We start from the raw sequence: 13,763 nt of genomic DNA, 5'->3' as shown, positions 1-13,763 counted from the left end.
AGGGAGAGCCAGCCACCAGAGTGGCAGAGGCGCCATTCCCCAGCCAGCTTTCTCTTGGATGTGACATCGGTTATTACTCTTACCAATGACAATAGAAGATAGTGAGCCCACCCAGCCCTTCTGCCATCATCTCACCTGGCCAAGGGCATGATGGCTTAATCCCTCCGCCCTTTGATGGATGGCTGAAGGGAGGCTCAGTGGGGTTAAGTGACTTGCCAACCTTTGTCCCAACCTTGAAGTTGGAGAGTATTTGAACTTCAGCATCTGAGTCTCTCATACAGATCCTGCAGATTCACGTGATGTGAACTTTTCCATTTCCCTTTTGACTTTGGAAAAACTGATTTTCACTTCCTTCTTAAACCTGACTCTACAAATATCAATCCTTCTTAAAGGACTCCCATGGGGGGGACAGTGAAGGAATGTGTCCCCTAGTCCCCATGTTTCCATGGGGGGCCTCCACTCCACTCCCAGAGAGAAATATATGGGAGAAACATACCTGCCACCCCCTACTCTTCTTTGTCTCCTCCTAGAGGGAGAAGGAACTTTCTCTGGCTGGTGAGGTTGGGAAAGGACCTTCTCTCGGTGGTGCAGCAGCCTTTCATCACAGTCCTTCAGAGCAGCCTGGCCTCAGGAAGCACCCATCCTCGGCTACCCCATAGAAGCAGACCTGTGGGTCAGGTTCCAGCACATCTTCTGGGGGATGGTTTATCCTAAAGTTTCAATCAGGAGATATTTGGAAACCCCAATGGGTCTTGGAGAGAAGCCTCCACATTCTCCAGCCTGACTACCTGAAACAATTCAGCTTTTTCACTACTTCTGACAGTGGCCTCTGTCTTTCTTCCATTCATTTGGATCTGAACCCAGACCAGCTTGTGGTGGACTGTTACCGTTATTGTCTGCAACAGCAGGTGCCTCAGTTCCCACAGGGGGTGGCATGTTTTTTCTCTGTGGATACCTGTGTGTGTGTGTTTGCATGTATGTACTTGCCTGCAGCATGCATGCGTCCTTGATGACTATCTTCTACCTAATTTTTAATAGTAGTCCTTAAGGAATGTGCAATTTTGTTGAGTCCTTTTGTCCTGCCTGTAATAATTTACTAGTTTATTTAGTCAACAAACATCTATTGGGTACTTGCATTGCAACTGGTTCTGTTCAAGGAGCCAGGGATGCAAAGATGAAAAGGCCCATTCCCTTCTGTGGAGGACCCGTCTATCTGGTGGGGAGACAAATATGTAAGCAAGAAATATAACACTCCAACATTCTTGTTGTAGTGGAGACCCAGAGTGCAGCAGACGTATAAAAAGAGTGTTACAAAGAGTGAGGGGGCAGGAGGCCCTCATGGAACAACTTTGACCTGGGAGCTGAAAAATGAGGAGGAATTATTCAGGTGGCGAAGTGAAGAGGGGCTCTCTTCCAAACAGAGAGGCGTGTACTAAGGCACGAGGCACAAGGAGGAATGGGGTACTCAGAGCCACAAGTAATTTCCATAGCTGGAGCTGGGGTGCCAGGTGGGGAGTGTCAGGGAGCTGGAGAGAAAAAAATGGGGTCAGTTTATTAATCCCTATTGTGCCCTTATAAGGATCTTGAACTTTATCATGTGGAGCAGTGTTCCCCAAACTTCCTCCATGATAAGCATCATTTGGTTGACACTTGATAAAAATATGAATGCCCCAGACTCAATCCAGAACTGCATGGAGGATCTGACTATTTAACAAGCACCCTGGTAATGCTTAGAATCTGCACATTTTGAAAGCACTGCTGAGCTATGGGGTTTGGAGCAAAGGAGTGGCATGGAGAGAATCGCCTTTCATGAAATCAGCCTGGTATATGGAAGAGGCACTGGAGGAAGGGTGGTAAAATCGGATGTCTGGGGACAGATGAGGACTCCGTCTGCGTGTGAGATGATGAGAGCCTGACAAAGGGAGGGTGGAATGGATGGGAGCTGCGGAGAGGGTTTGAGAGTACTAATGTGGCCGTGTTGCAGGAGGCTGAGGACTCATGCACCCTCCACTCACATGAGCAAAGAAAAGGTATCTTTTAAACATTATACAACTGAATGTGTTGAATAATGTCTCCCCTGCCCCCTCCAAATACATACATTGAAACTCTAATCCCCAATGTGTTGGTTTTTGGAGATGGGGCCTTTGGGAGATAATTAGGTTTGGAAGGGTGGTGGCCTCACGATAGGATTAGTGCCCTTTTAAGAAGAGTCACCAGATAAATCTAGTACCCATTTGACACCATGACAGCATTATTTACTATGTTCCCTATGCTGTACCTTACATCCCTGTGACTATTCAGTAACTACCAATTCGTACTTCTTAACCCCTTCATCTTTTTTACCCATCTCCCCAAACCCCCTGCCATCTGGCAACTGTCAAAATGTTCTCTGTATCTTTCAATCTGTTTCTCTTCTGCTTGTTTGTTTATTTTGTTTTATAGATTCCATATGTAAGAGAAATCATATAGCATTTGTCTTCCTCTATCTGACTTATCTCACTCAGCACAATACCTAAGTCCTTTAGCTTTTCCTTGTCTGGGAAGCTTATCTGTCCTTCAATTCTAAATGATAGCTTTGCTGGGTAGAGTAATCTTGGTTGCGGGCCCTTGCTTTTCATCACTTTGAAAAACCAGGGATATAATAAAATGAAATTTCCACCTTTTAAAAAGAAGAAGAGACACCAGAGAGCTTGCTCTCACTTTCTCTCTCTCTGCCAGGGAGGATGGCTAAGCTTTTGCAAGCCAGGGAACGAGCTCTCATCAGAACTCAACCCTGCCGGCACCCTGATACTCAAATTCCAGCCCTCAGAGCTGTGAGAAAATAAATTTTTAAGCCACCCAATAAATGGTATTTTGTGTGACAGCCCAAGCTAATTAACTTATCTAATTTTTCCCATTAGCTCTCCAGCCCTCTGAGTAGCAAATAATGACAATACATTTAGAAAAAAAATCTAGTAATTTCCATATGATTCTCCAAAACTCCCTGTTGCCAAATCCAGAGGTCACTCTCCTCTTATCTTTCTTTACCTTCCAGCAGCAGCCAGCACAGTAGACCTTGCTGTTTTCCTGAAAGCACTTTTTCCTTGCTTTCTCTGCCACATTCTGTAAGAGTTGTCCACCATGCTCACTCATGTCCACCATGGACCCTCAATCTAGGTCTCTTTGGCTGAATCTTCCTCCCACACTTGATCTAGACTTTTAAAGTCTATCTTAGATCCATTTGCATTTACATCCTTTCTTAGTGACCTCACGAGTATTTGCTTTAATTCTACTTAAATGTAGACCTTTTCATATATAATTCTCCGTCACTGACTTCTTCCAGATACTTCAGAATCCTAGCCAATGCCTACTTGACATCACCTTCTGCATGCCTGACAAACTCTGCATGTCCACAGAGAATTCCCCAGTCTTTGTTTTCTCAGCCAGTTGTCTCACAGTTTCTCCATCTTGGTAAAAGGTACTATTGTCTTCCCAGTCACTCAAGTAAAATCTACGGGTTTTCCTTGATTCCACTCGCTCCTTTAAATTTCATATCAAATCCATGAAGAAGTATTGTAGACTACTGCTGAATATTTCTCTCCTCCCCATGCCCTATACCAATGGTTCTCAAACTTTAGCATGCATCAGAATCATCTGGTGGTTTATTAAAACCAAATTGCTGGGCTTCATTCACCCTCAGAGTTTCAGATTCAGTAAGTTCAGGGTGGGGCCTGAAACTTGCATTTCTAACAAAGCTCTCAGAAAATAGTGCTGGTCATGGGACGTACTTTGAGAACCACCATCCTATAATATATTATCAGCTTATCAAGCACCCCGTTATTTTTCATCTGAAACACTACAACAGTCTCCTAATTCGGATCCATATTTTTACTCTCATTCCATTTCATGGATATTTTTTGTGTTTTCTGACTTCCTAATACTTAAAAAATACATATCCCTCTTATATTTGGGAAAATTCCAGCCTTAAAAGTTTTATTCCCTAAAACCAGACTCAAGAAAACTCAAATTCCTGGCTTCTTTCGGAACTGGAATGGAAGCTGGTCACTCAGGCTCTGCCATTCAGCATGCTTGAGAGACTTTTGATTCACTGGTGAGCAGCTTGAAAAAGGAAGGTTTGTGCAATTTTTTTTTTTTTTTTAGAAACAGCAAAGTCAACTGGCTTTGGGGGTGGCAAGGATGCCAGAATTGAGTTCCTCACAGAAGGATCACCAATGGGGCATCCGCAGTAGGGCTTCCCTCCTTGTGGTTTTAGAAATTGTCCTTGGACCTTTGACCCTGAGTCTTGTTTTTCAGGTCCTCCAAAAAAAAAATTTATGACTTGCTCAATATTCTTTTAAAAGAAAAAAATTTTAAAGAAATAGATAAAATTTAAACAAATTTCTGCTACACAAGCCAGAATCAGCTTTGTTCTTTGCAATGAAGACCTCTGGGGAAGACCTCTGTGTTTAGTAGAGATCACACAATGATCTGATTCAATCACATCTGAAGACAGGCCCCTCCTCAGCTTAGCTTGCAAAGCCCTGTGGGACCAGGCATCCTCTATGGCTCCCACCTCAACTGGCACCGGCCATTGTTTATTTCCTCAAACGTGCCAAACCTGCGCCCACCTTACAGCCCTTGCACATGCTGTTGCTTCTTCCTGGCGGTGCGCCCTTTGGGTCTTCACATGACTGGCTTTTCATTTGTTATTCAGAGCTCAGATTGCTTGATTTAAATGACATCTCAGCAGAGAACTCTTGCCTAACTACACAATCTAATATGGCCAGCATCCAACAAAAATCTCAGTGGTTTTCTCTTCCGCAGAGCACCAATCACTATTTGATATTTTTCTTATTTGTTAATTTATTTATCATGTGCCTCTTGTACCCTCTAAAGAAGATCAACTCTGTGAGACCAGAAGTTGTGTTGCAGATATATTTTCCCAGTCTGCTGCTTGTCTTTTCATGTTCTTAATGGTGTCTTATGAAGCACAGAAGTTTTTAAGTTTGATGAAGTCCAATTTATCAATTTGTTCTTCTTGGGATCCTATTTGTGGCATCATATCTATAAAATCTTTGCCTAACTCATGGTCTTTAAGGTTTTCTCCTGTTGTCTCCTAAATGTCTTATTATTTTAGCTCTTACATTTAAGTCTATGATCAAATTTGAGTTCAATGTTATGTATACTGTGAGGTAAGGGTCTAAGCTGATCTTTTTGCCTGTGGCTATCCAATTGTCCCAACAACATTGGCAGCAAAGGCTATCCTTTCCCCAAAGCATTGCATTGGCACCTTTGTTAAAAATCAATTGACCATAAATGTAAGAAATAAATATAAGGATTCATTTTTGAACTCTGAATTCTGTTCCATTGCTCTATATGTCTATTGAATCATTTACATTTTTTCACTGAATTTATTGGAGTCACATTGGTTAATAAAATTATATAGGTTTCAAGTGTACATTTCTATGATACGTTATCTGTATATTGCATTGTGTGCCCACCATCCAAAGTCAGATCTTCTGTCACCATGTATTTGACCCCTTACCCTTTACTGCCCCTCCAACCCCCCTTGCCTCTGGTAACCACCACAATGTTGTCTGTTTCTATGAGTTTTTGTTTTTGCTCGTTTGTTCACTTGTCACTTTTAGTTTTATAGCCCACATATGAGTGAAATCATATGGTTCTTGACTTTTTCTGTCTGACTTATTTTGCTGAGCATGATATTCTCAAGATAATGATTTTGATTCACGGAATGAGTTTAGGGTTGAAATGGAATTTTTCTACCTCAAAATGTCTAACCAATATCCAGGCATTGTTTATCAAATAGCCCTTTTCTTTCCCATTGATTTGCTGTGTTTACTAAATCGTTAAAAGACACTTTTATAGGAAACTCCTCCGTGTTACTCTGACTTGTCCCATTTTCCCCCATCCAGCACTTTAGACACCCCGAGTTCTGTGTGCTGTTTAACCAAATGACAAAAGTTGTCCCAGCCTCAAAAGAGCTTAGGCTGGCAAACAGGAAGAGGACGCTGACATGTTAGAATAATAAACACAGAACAGATATTTGCATTGGATCTCACAAAAGTGCATTTGTGGAACAGCAATTGAAATGAAGGGCTTCTGAGGGGAGTTTCATGTTTACTTTGGGTGGGGTTGTGGACACTTAATCTGAAAGTCACCCAACCCCTGCTCAGGTTGTTTCTACCTGTTTGTCTGACACTATTTTAATCTCCTGGTGGTGGCTATGGGATTTTAAAACATCAAATGCCTATGAAATTTTGCAGGAAGACTCCACCTACTCCAACAGAGTTTAAAAGTTCAACATTTTTCTCAATGAAGACATACTTGTAAAATTTCCAGAAGACCTAAGGCTGAAAGGTGCAGCTTTATGACAAGTGATCCAATTAAGGTTCAATTGGCCTTGACAGGCTGCAAAACACCCTTAAAACCAAGAAGATGAAATGAAACTCAGAGAACTGTAAACTGCTGCATTTTGTTTCAAACACAAAATCAATGCCAGTGTTAAGGAGCTTAATAAAAAGAATGAAAAAAAAATTTAAATATGTTTTTATTGATTTTAGAGAGAGAGGAAGGCAGAGGGAGAGAGGCAAACATCTATGTGACAGAGAAACATCGATCAGTTGCCTCCCCCATGCGCCCTTCCTGGGGACTGAACCCACAACTTGAGCATGTGCCCTGACTAGGAATCAAACCAGTCAGCTTTCAGTGCATGCGATGATGTTTAACCAACTGAGCCACAGTGGCCAGGGCAAGAATGAAACTTTAGTTGCAGAAAATTCAGTGTGGTTGTATTGACTTAGGCCTGTTCTGTTTGCAAGGAACAGTGACATACATTAGATAAGGGCAGATTGAGGAGAGTTAAGGAATCATTTAAACTGCTCCATAGCCAGGTGTTCTCAGTGCGGTCACCCGGACTATACAATGGAAATGCATCTTACTTGGGGCTAGGTCCAAGGCACCACCACCTTAACCACCACCACAACCACCACCACCACCACCAAAACAGAACATGACATGTTTAAAAACACTCAAAACTTGTCCAAATTTCCTAACTCATCAGGAACTGGGCTTTTGGTAGCTCAGCCTAAAAATTAATTTTTTCTATTTCTTTTTACATGTTAGCTGTTGCTATCCCTTTCCTGGGGGATACTTTAAAGGTAGGGTGGTTAGAAATAAATGAGAATTTTTTTTTTCTCCCCCTCTTGCTCTCTTTCCCTCTATAAAGAGATTAGAACAAATAAATCATTGGCAATTTTGTTAAAATTGCAAAAACAATTTTGCAACTTGTTTATACCTATTATGGAAGTGAATTTATTAAAAATTCAAACTTCATGAGAACTTTATAGCTACCTTCTATACTAAAATATGTTTTAAAAAGTTTTTATATATACTATTCTGTAACCTTTTGAAATTTAATGCATAATAAAAAGTTTATTATTTCATTAACTATTTTTCTTTAATAGAGGCTCTAGAATCTTTTTAGAAGTGAACTATTTTTTTTAATATGAAATCTTGATGGTTATCTATTGCTGTGTAACAAATCATATTCAAAAATTAGCTTACAAAAATTACAATGGTTTATTCATTCACAATTCTGCAGTTTCTTCAGGCTCAGCAAGGAAACACTCATCTCTGAGTGGCTCAGCTGAAGCGATAGGAGCCACTTCCAAGGTGGCATCACCCACTTGGGGCACAAGTCACATAGAGCCTTGAAAGTCATTCATTGGAAGGACTTTCGCTTTTGCCTTTTGTGAGGCAAGAAGCCACTGGAGGGCTTTGAGCACACATAGAACTTACGTGTTCACAAGGTCACCCCGGCTGCTGTGCTGAGAATAAACTAAAAGACAGGCGGGCTGTCCAAGGTGGGAGCAGGGCACAGCTGGAAGCGGTTGCCCTAACCCAGCTGAAAGGGATGGTGGCTTGGACAAAGGAGGCGGTCGGGGGCACGATTAGATGGATCGTATTTGGGCTAATATTCATCTATGCTTTCTTCTATTTATTTTATGGTATATTATCACACAAGAAGTGAGTTCTGGTGCAAGGTCTGAAGTAGTCAGCAACTAAACAAATAGTCCTTGAGCTTCTGTTCTTTATCCCCAGCTTTCACAGCACAGGGAAACCATGGATGCTCAAGCAGATGACCCAAACAGTTAACTTAGCTCAGGTACTCTCTGAGCATCTGCTGATAAAGATCCTGGGCCTGTCCTCTGATAAGAATAAGACACAAATGAACACTTTGCAATTCAGATCCCTTCATGGTAGAGCCAGCTCTTCCGCAGCCAGGAGCCCCCACTCCGCCTGCAATGGGCAGAAACGACAGGTATCTTGATGACCCTTTTGAGCCACCGCCTTCCCCTCGCAGCTGCCCCGTGAGCTGCATCCTATCAGCCTCCACACCGGTTGGACTGATGCCGAGTGAGATTCCTAAGAACAGATCCAACTCTGGGAGGCCCCTGAGTGCTGGCATATCCTTCTGGGCTGCACTTGGCTTGTTTCTTTCTCTCTCCCCCTTCGGGGAGCCCCAGTGTTCTGCAGCTGTTACATCAGCCTGCTGCCCTGCTGCCAGATGAGCAGAACAAAAGATGCGACTTGGTGAGTGTTCACATCTGTACTTCTCAAAAGCAAACAGAACAGATGCCCTTAGCAACGGGGCTCTCCGCTCAGGGCAGGGGAAATGTACCCTGAAGGGGGAAGTTTCCCTTCTAAGAGCTGACAGAGCCACTTAGCGATGGCAAGGAACAACATGAAACAGAACATTAAACTTTGATGAACTGCAAAGCCTGGGAGGTTTAAGCTGCAAGTCAACAGAGATGCTCTAATCTATATAAACACTCGGCATGCAAACTCCGGCACAGTTCTGGGCCTTATTTGAATGGTGTTTTCCACTGCCTTCTTCAGGAGACAGGGCTATGGAAGCAAAAAGAGATGCTGTGGTTTTCTTAGGAACTCAGTGGTAGAGAGCAGTTCTTAGGAACTTGATTTGGTCAGTTCCTGTCCTTAGGCCTGTGCTCTAGCCTGGCCTACCTGGGGCCTACACTCCTAGCTCCTTCCCCACTCTCAGGACGGGGCCCTCCTTGCCCCTGGTCAGCTTGGCCTTCTCTCTCCTAAAGGCTTTTAGCCCAGAGCCCAGCGCGGAGTGAGATAGGCCAGAGCTGGAGTAAGAATATTCACTCATTCATAATAATTACAAGTGCAAATTGATGATCTCCTGTGAGCCAGACATGCTCCTAGGCCCGATATTTTCCTTTAAGTCTCCCAACAACCCCATGAGGTAGGTAGGATTTTTGGCCCTGTTTTACAGACAAGGCGACTGAGGCCCAAGGTGCTAAAGTCAGCCACCCTGGGTCACAGAGGCAGTCAGTGGCATAGCCGGGAGTTGGCCAGACACTTTTATTCCCAAGTGTGGATTCTCAGCCATCAAGCTACAAATGCCCTGACTCTCGCTTTTGGAATGGAAAGAGGAGAAAAAGTGCTTAGAGACATTAAGGAAAAAGAAGGCAGGGACTTTTCTTCCTACATTATAGTTCCCTTCCACCATCTCCGAATATTGCAAACATTTTTTTTGCAGAGGGGAGTAGCCCCTCAATTTATGTTTGAATCTCCATTTCTCTACTGGGCCTTATTTCTGGCTCCAGGGGTGACACTTATCCAGACCTCGCTAATGGAAACATTTGTGACTATTACACGACCAAGTCAGGCCACTCGAAGGCTGTGAAATTTGTGTGAAGGAAGCAGTCCCCCCCTTTGTTCAGCAGGTTGTTAGCCAGGGAAGACGCAGCCCCCGTGGCTACTGGCAGCCATTTCGTGACGTGAGTAGGAAATCCCGTTTGCGAATGGAGTCGGCTCACGAGGCAGAGCCAAGCTGAGAGCGACACTGGAGCCTGACCTCACCCTCTGAGCATCTGAATCAAGCCGTGTACTCTTTAGTTATGCACACTCGTAAAATCTCATTTCTGTGATGTCGGCTTGGGGCAGGCTTACTGTTACTCGTAACCAAAAGAATCCTCGCGGCTTCATTTAGCCTTCAGTAACTGTGTGCTTTGTGCCACAGTCGGGTCTGTAACTGAGCAGTTAAGGGGGCCCTGTGTCCACACGGGGAGCCCCGCAGCTCGGGGAGGCTTGCAGCAGCCTGGGGATGTGGACCATGGCCATATTAGCAAATACTTGTGTGACCTCACCAAGTAATTGTTTTAAGTGCTTTTATCCATATTAGCTCACTGAAGTTACCATTATCTCCACTTTTTAAAAAGTCAGGAACGGAAGGCACAGAGAGGCTGGAGAACGTATCCAGGCTCACACACCTCCAGACCTGGGAGTGTCGTGGCACCGGGCTCCAAATGCAGCTGTCTGGCTCCTGGCGCTCTGCCCGACTGTGCTCATGACCTGCAGCTAGAAGCAGAGGCTCCGATGGCTCCTAGGACACACGGACATTCTTGCAGAACACAGAGTCTATTTAAAAAAAAAATTATTTTATTTAACTTTAAAAAATGAAATAAGAGTGAAAATTCAAGGGCATTTGGTGCAGAAAACTCTGAACCACACAAGTAGAGACAAAGGTCACCATCCCTGTGGTTTTCCCTCAGACTCAATGATCAGCCCACGACATTGAGAGAAACAGAAACCAGAGGGCCTGGGATAGACACCCACTGCTCTCCAGGCTCTGTTTATCTCTGTCTTTCCCCGCCTCGTGTCTTTTTGCTCTGTGGAAGCAGCCTGCTGAGTGCTACCCAGTAAGAACCGCCTACCCCAGTTTCAGAGGGAGCATCCCCTACAGCGGAGGGATGGCCTCGGCCCAGCCCCTGTGGGGACCTGCCTCACTGAAGCTTTATCCCATCTGACCTTCAGATAGGAGCTAAGTGTGGAATGATTAGAGCAGGGTGAGCATTGCGCCCCTTCCCCATGCCAGCCTTCCCACTGAATCCCAGCTGCCTTTGGTTGAGTTCAGCTGTGTACCAGGCACTGTCCTACATACTTAGCATGCACTTACTCATCAAAACAAACTTATGAGGGAGGAATTATTATTCCCATTTCCAGATTAGCAACTGAATCTCTAGGAGATACTTTGAAGGCTCACAGCTGGTGTGTGTTGTAGCTGGAGACAGGGGGTTGGCGCTCTACTCCTTGTGGACATATGCCTTGGGTAGGGACCACCACCCTAACTCCTTGCTGCTGGGACATGTTCCCTCCACTTGGAACCTCAGATGCTGGCAGTTGCCTGAGTTGCCCCTGAGCTGGCCTAGCCCTTTGGACAGCCTGGCTTGTTAACTAATTACTCTGCCTTCCCTCAGGCCCACCCCACCCCTCTTGGGTTCAGAGCAATCTCAGGTGGTCCAAGTCATCTCCAGCTTCTTGCCTGGCACTTCAAGGAACCACTGAGCCTCACTCTTTGTCTCAAATCCCGCTACCAGCAGGGGCTGTGCTGTGCACTTGGTTTCTTGTACGGGCTCTCTCAGGTCAGTGAGCTTGGCCCTCAGGTCTCATCTCATCTTGTCCTTTGGGGTAAGATTGGGGCATAGAGGGACAAAAGCAAGCAGGACTGCTCATAGGCTGCACTCCTAGTGTCTATGAAATGGCTTGCGGTGCCCCAGAAGGCTCGCTAACATGAGGTGGCCTCTGCCCCAGCCCTGGAGCTTACCCTGAACATGATGGTTTGTACCTCTGGAAAGACTCAGGATTCCAGAGCAGTGATATTTCCTTGGCTGTGTTTGGTGGGGATTAGCGCTCCCAGCCAACTCGTGATTATCTGTGGGAGAAGGGAGAGAATGGAGCACTGACATTTCCAAATAACTCTGGATCTTGTTCTGGCCAACAGCTCCAAGTGTCTCCTTTTGGACCTCTTTCCAGGGCAGCTACCAAGAAGTCCAATCGATGAACTTGGCTTTCAAATCCTCTCCTCTTTTCTTCCCTCTGCTTTTCTTCTCTGTGAGAGGGAGTCCCTCCAGCATGAAACAAGGGAAGAGAGGAGCAGCAAGAAGACTGAGGTAGCGGAGTGATCTGTTGTAATAATAGAAAATCTACCTCAAACTTAAATAGTGGAAGATAGTTAGTTAGTTATACAAATAACTAATAAGTCTTGGGGTTGAAATGGCATCAGTTAAGGTTTGTTCCAGAGACTAACTGAGGTCACCATGGTCCTGTTTCTCTCCTTCTGCCTCCCACAGTATGGGCTTCATCCTTAGATTTCCCATGGTGGTCTCCTGACAGTTTCAGACTCTCGCTTCATGCTAGCAAACAGCTATGAAGTGTCAGACTTCACACTCGCTGAGGGAAGATATCATATCTTCTGGTAACTCCTACACATGTTTGAGGAATATGACCCCCTCATTGGCTGAGTTACATGCTTTCCCTTAAATCAATTATTGTGTCCAGTAGGAGGGTTTATCTTTATTGGCTTAAGCTAGTTGAGCCAATCTGGAGGCAGGGTAGGGTAATCTTATCCAACACACATGGACTGAATTCCCCAAAGGGAAGTCAGGCTACTATTGGCAGGAGGAAGGGGACCAGATGCTGGGATCCAGCATATCAATGTCCATCATACTTGGATGATCCATGGGTCATGTTGATGCACTAGGTGACAGTTATGCCTGATAGTGAAATGGAGTACACACTTTTCAAATACATTCTTCCTCTTGACCTTTATCAGGTCCTCAGGGGAACTCGTGTGTCAACTGCAATGGGCATCCATGATTTCCTGTTTTACAAATAAAGCAAGGAGGCTTGAAGAGGTACAGGGACTTGCTCAAGGTCACCAGCCACACCTGGCAAGATCTGAACCTGAACCCGTGCTCTTTCTCTCTAGTGGGAAGCTATCAGCTAGCAGAATGAGGTGTGTTTCTTGAATAGTATCATCAGATGCATCCTTGAAGATGGATTTGATTAGGGCAAAGGAAGGTTCAAGGTCTCTCTCATGTTAGTTCAGACACAAAAGAGGGAAGGGGTGGGGCCAGCAGAGTCTAGAATGGAGAGGGTGTGTATTAGTAATCATGGTTCTCCTGAGAAACAGACTAATAGGAGATTTTATTTATTTATTTATTTATTTATTTATTTATTTATTTATTTATTATATCTTTATTGATTTCAGAGAGAGGTAAGAAGAGGGAGAGAGAGATAGGAACATCAACAGTGAGAGAGTCATTGATCGGCTGCCTCCTGCACATCCCCGACTTGGGGATTGAGCCCACAACCCGGGCATGTGCCCTGACCGGGAATCGAACCCTGATCGCCTGGATCCTAGGTCGACACTCAACCGCTGAGCCACGCCTGGCTGGGCTGATTGATTGATTTTAGGAGTTGGCTCACACAGTCATGGAGCCCAAGAAGTTCTATGATCTGCCATCTGCAAGCTGGAGAAGCAGAAACAGTGAGAGGCATAATTCAGTCTGAGTCTGAAGGCCTGAGAATAGGGGGCTGATGGCACAAGTCCTGGTCTGAGTCCTAAAGCCCAAAAACCAGGAGCTCCAATATCTGAGGGCAGTAGAAGGTGCATGTCAGCTCAAGCAGAGAGACAGAATTTGCTCTTCTATTTTTTTGGTTCATGATGCCCAACCCCATTGATGAGGGTGATCTTTTTTATTCTGTCTACCGATTCACAAGCTAATTTTTTTTTAAAAAAAATATCTTTATTGATTTCAGACAGAGGAGAGGAGAGGGAGAGAGAGATAGAAACATCAACGATGAGAGAGTCATTGATCGCCTGGATCCTAGGTCGATGCTTAACCACTGAGCCACACCCGGCCGGGCACAAGCTAATTTTTTTTTCAAAA

This window comes from Miniopterus schreibersii (genome assembly GCF_964146895.1).
Source record: "Miniopterus schreibersii genome assembly, chromosome: 1".
NCBI lineage: Eukaryota > Metazoa > Chordata > Mammalia > Chiroptera > Miniopteridae > Miniopterus > Miniopterus schreibersii.
Note: the sequence above shows the minus strand (reverse complement) of the source record.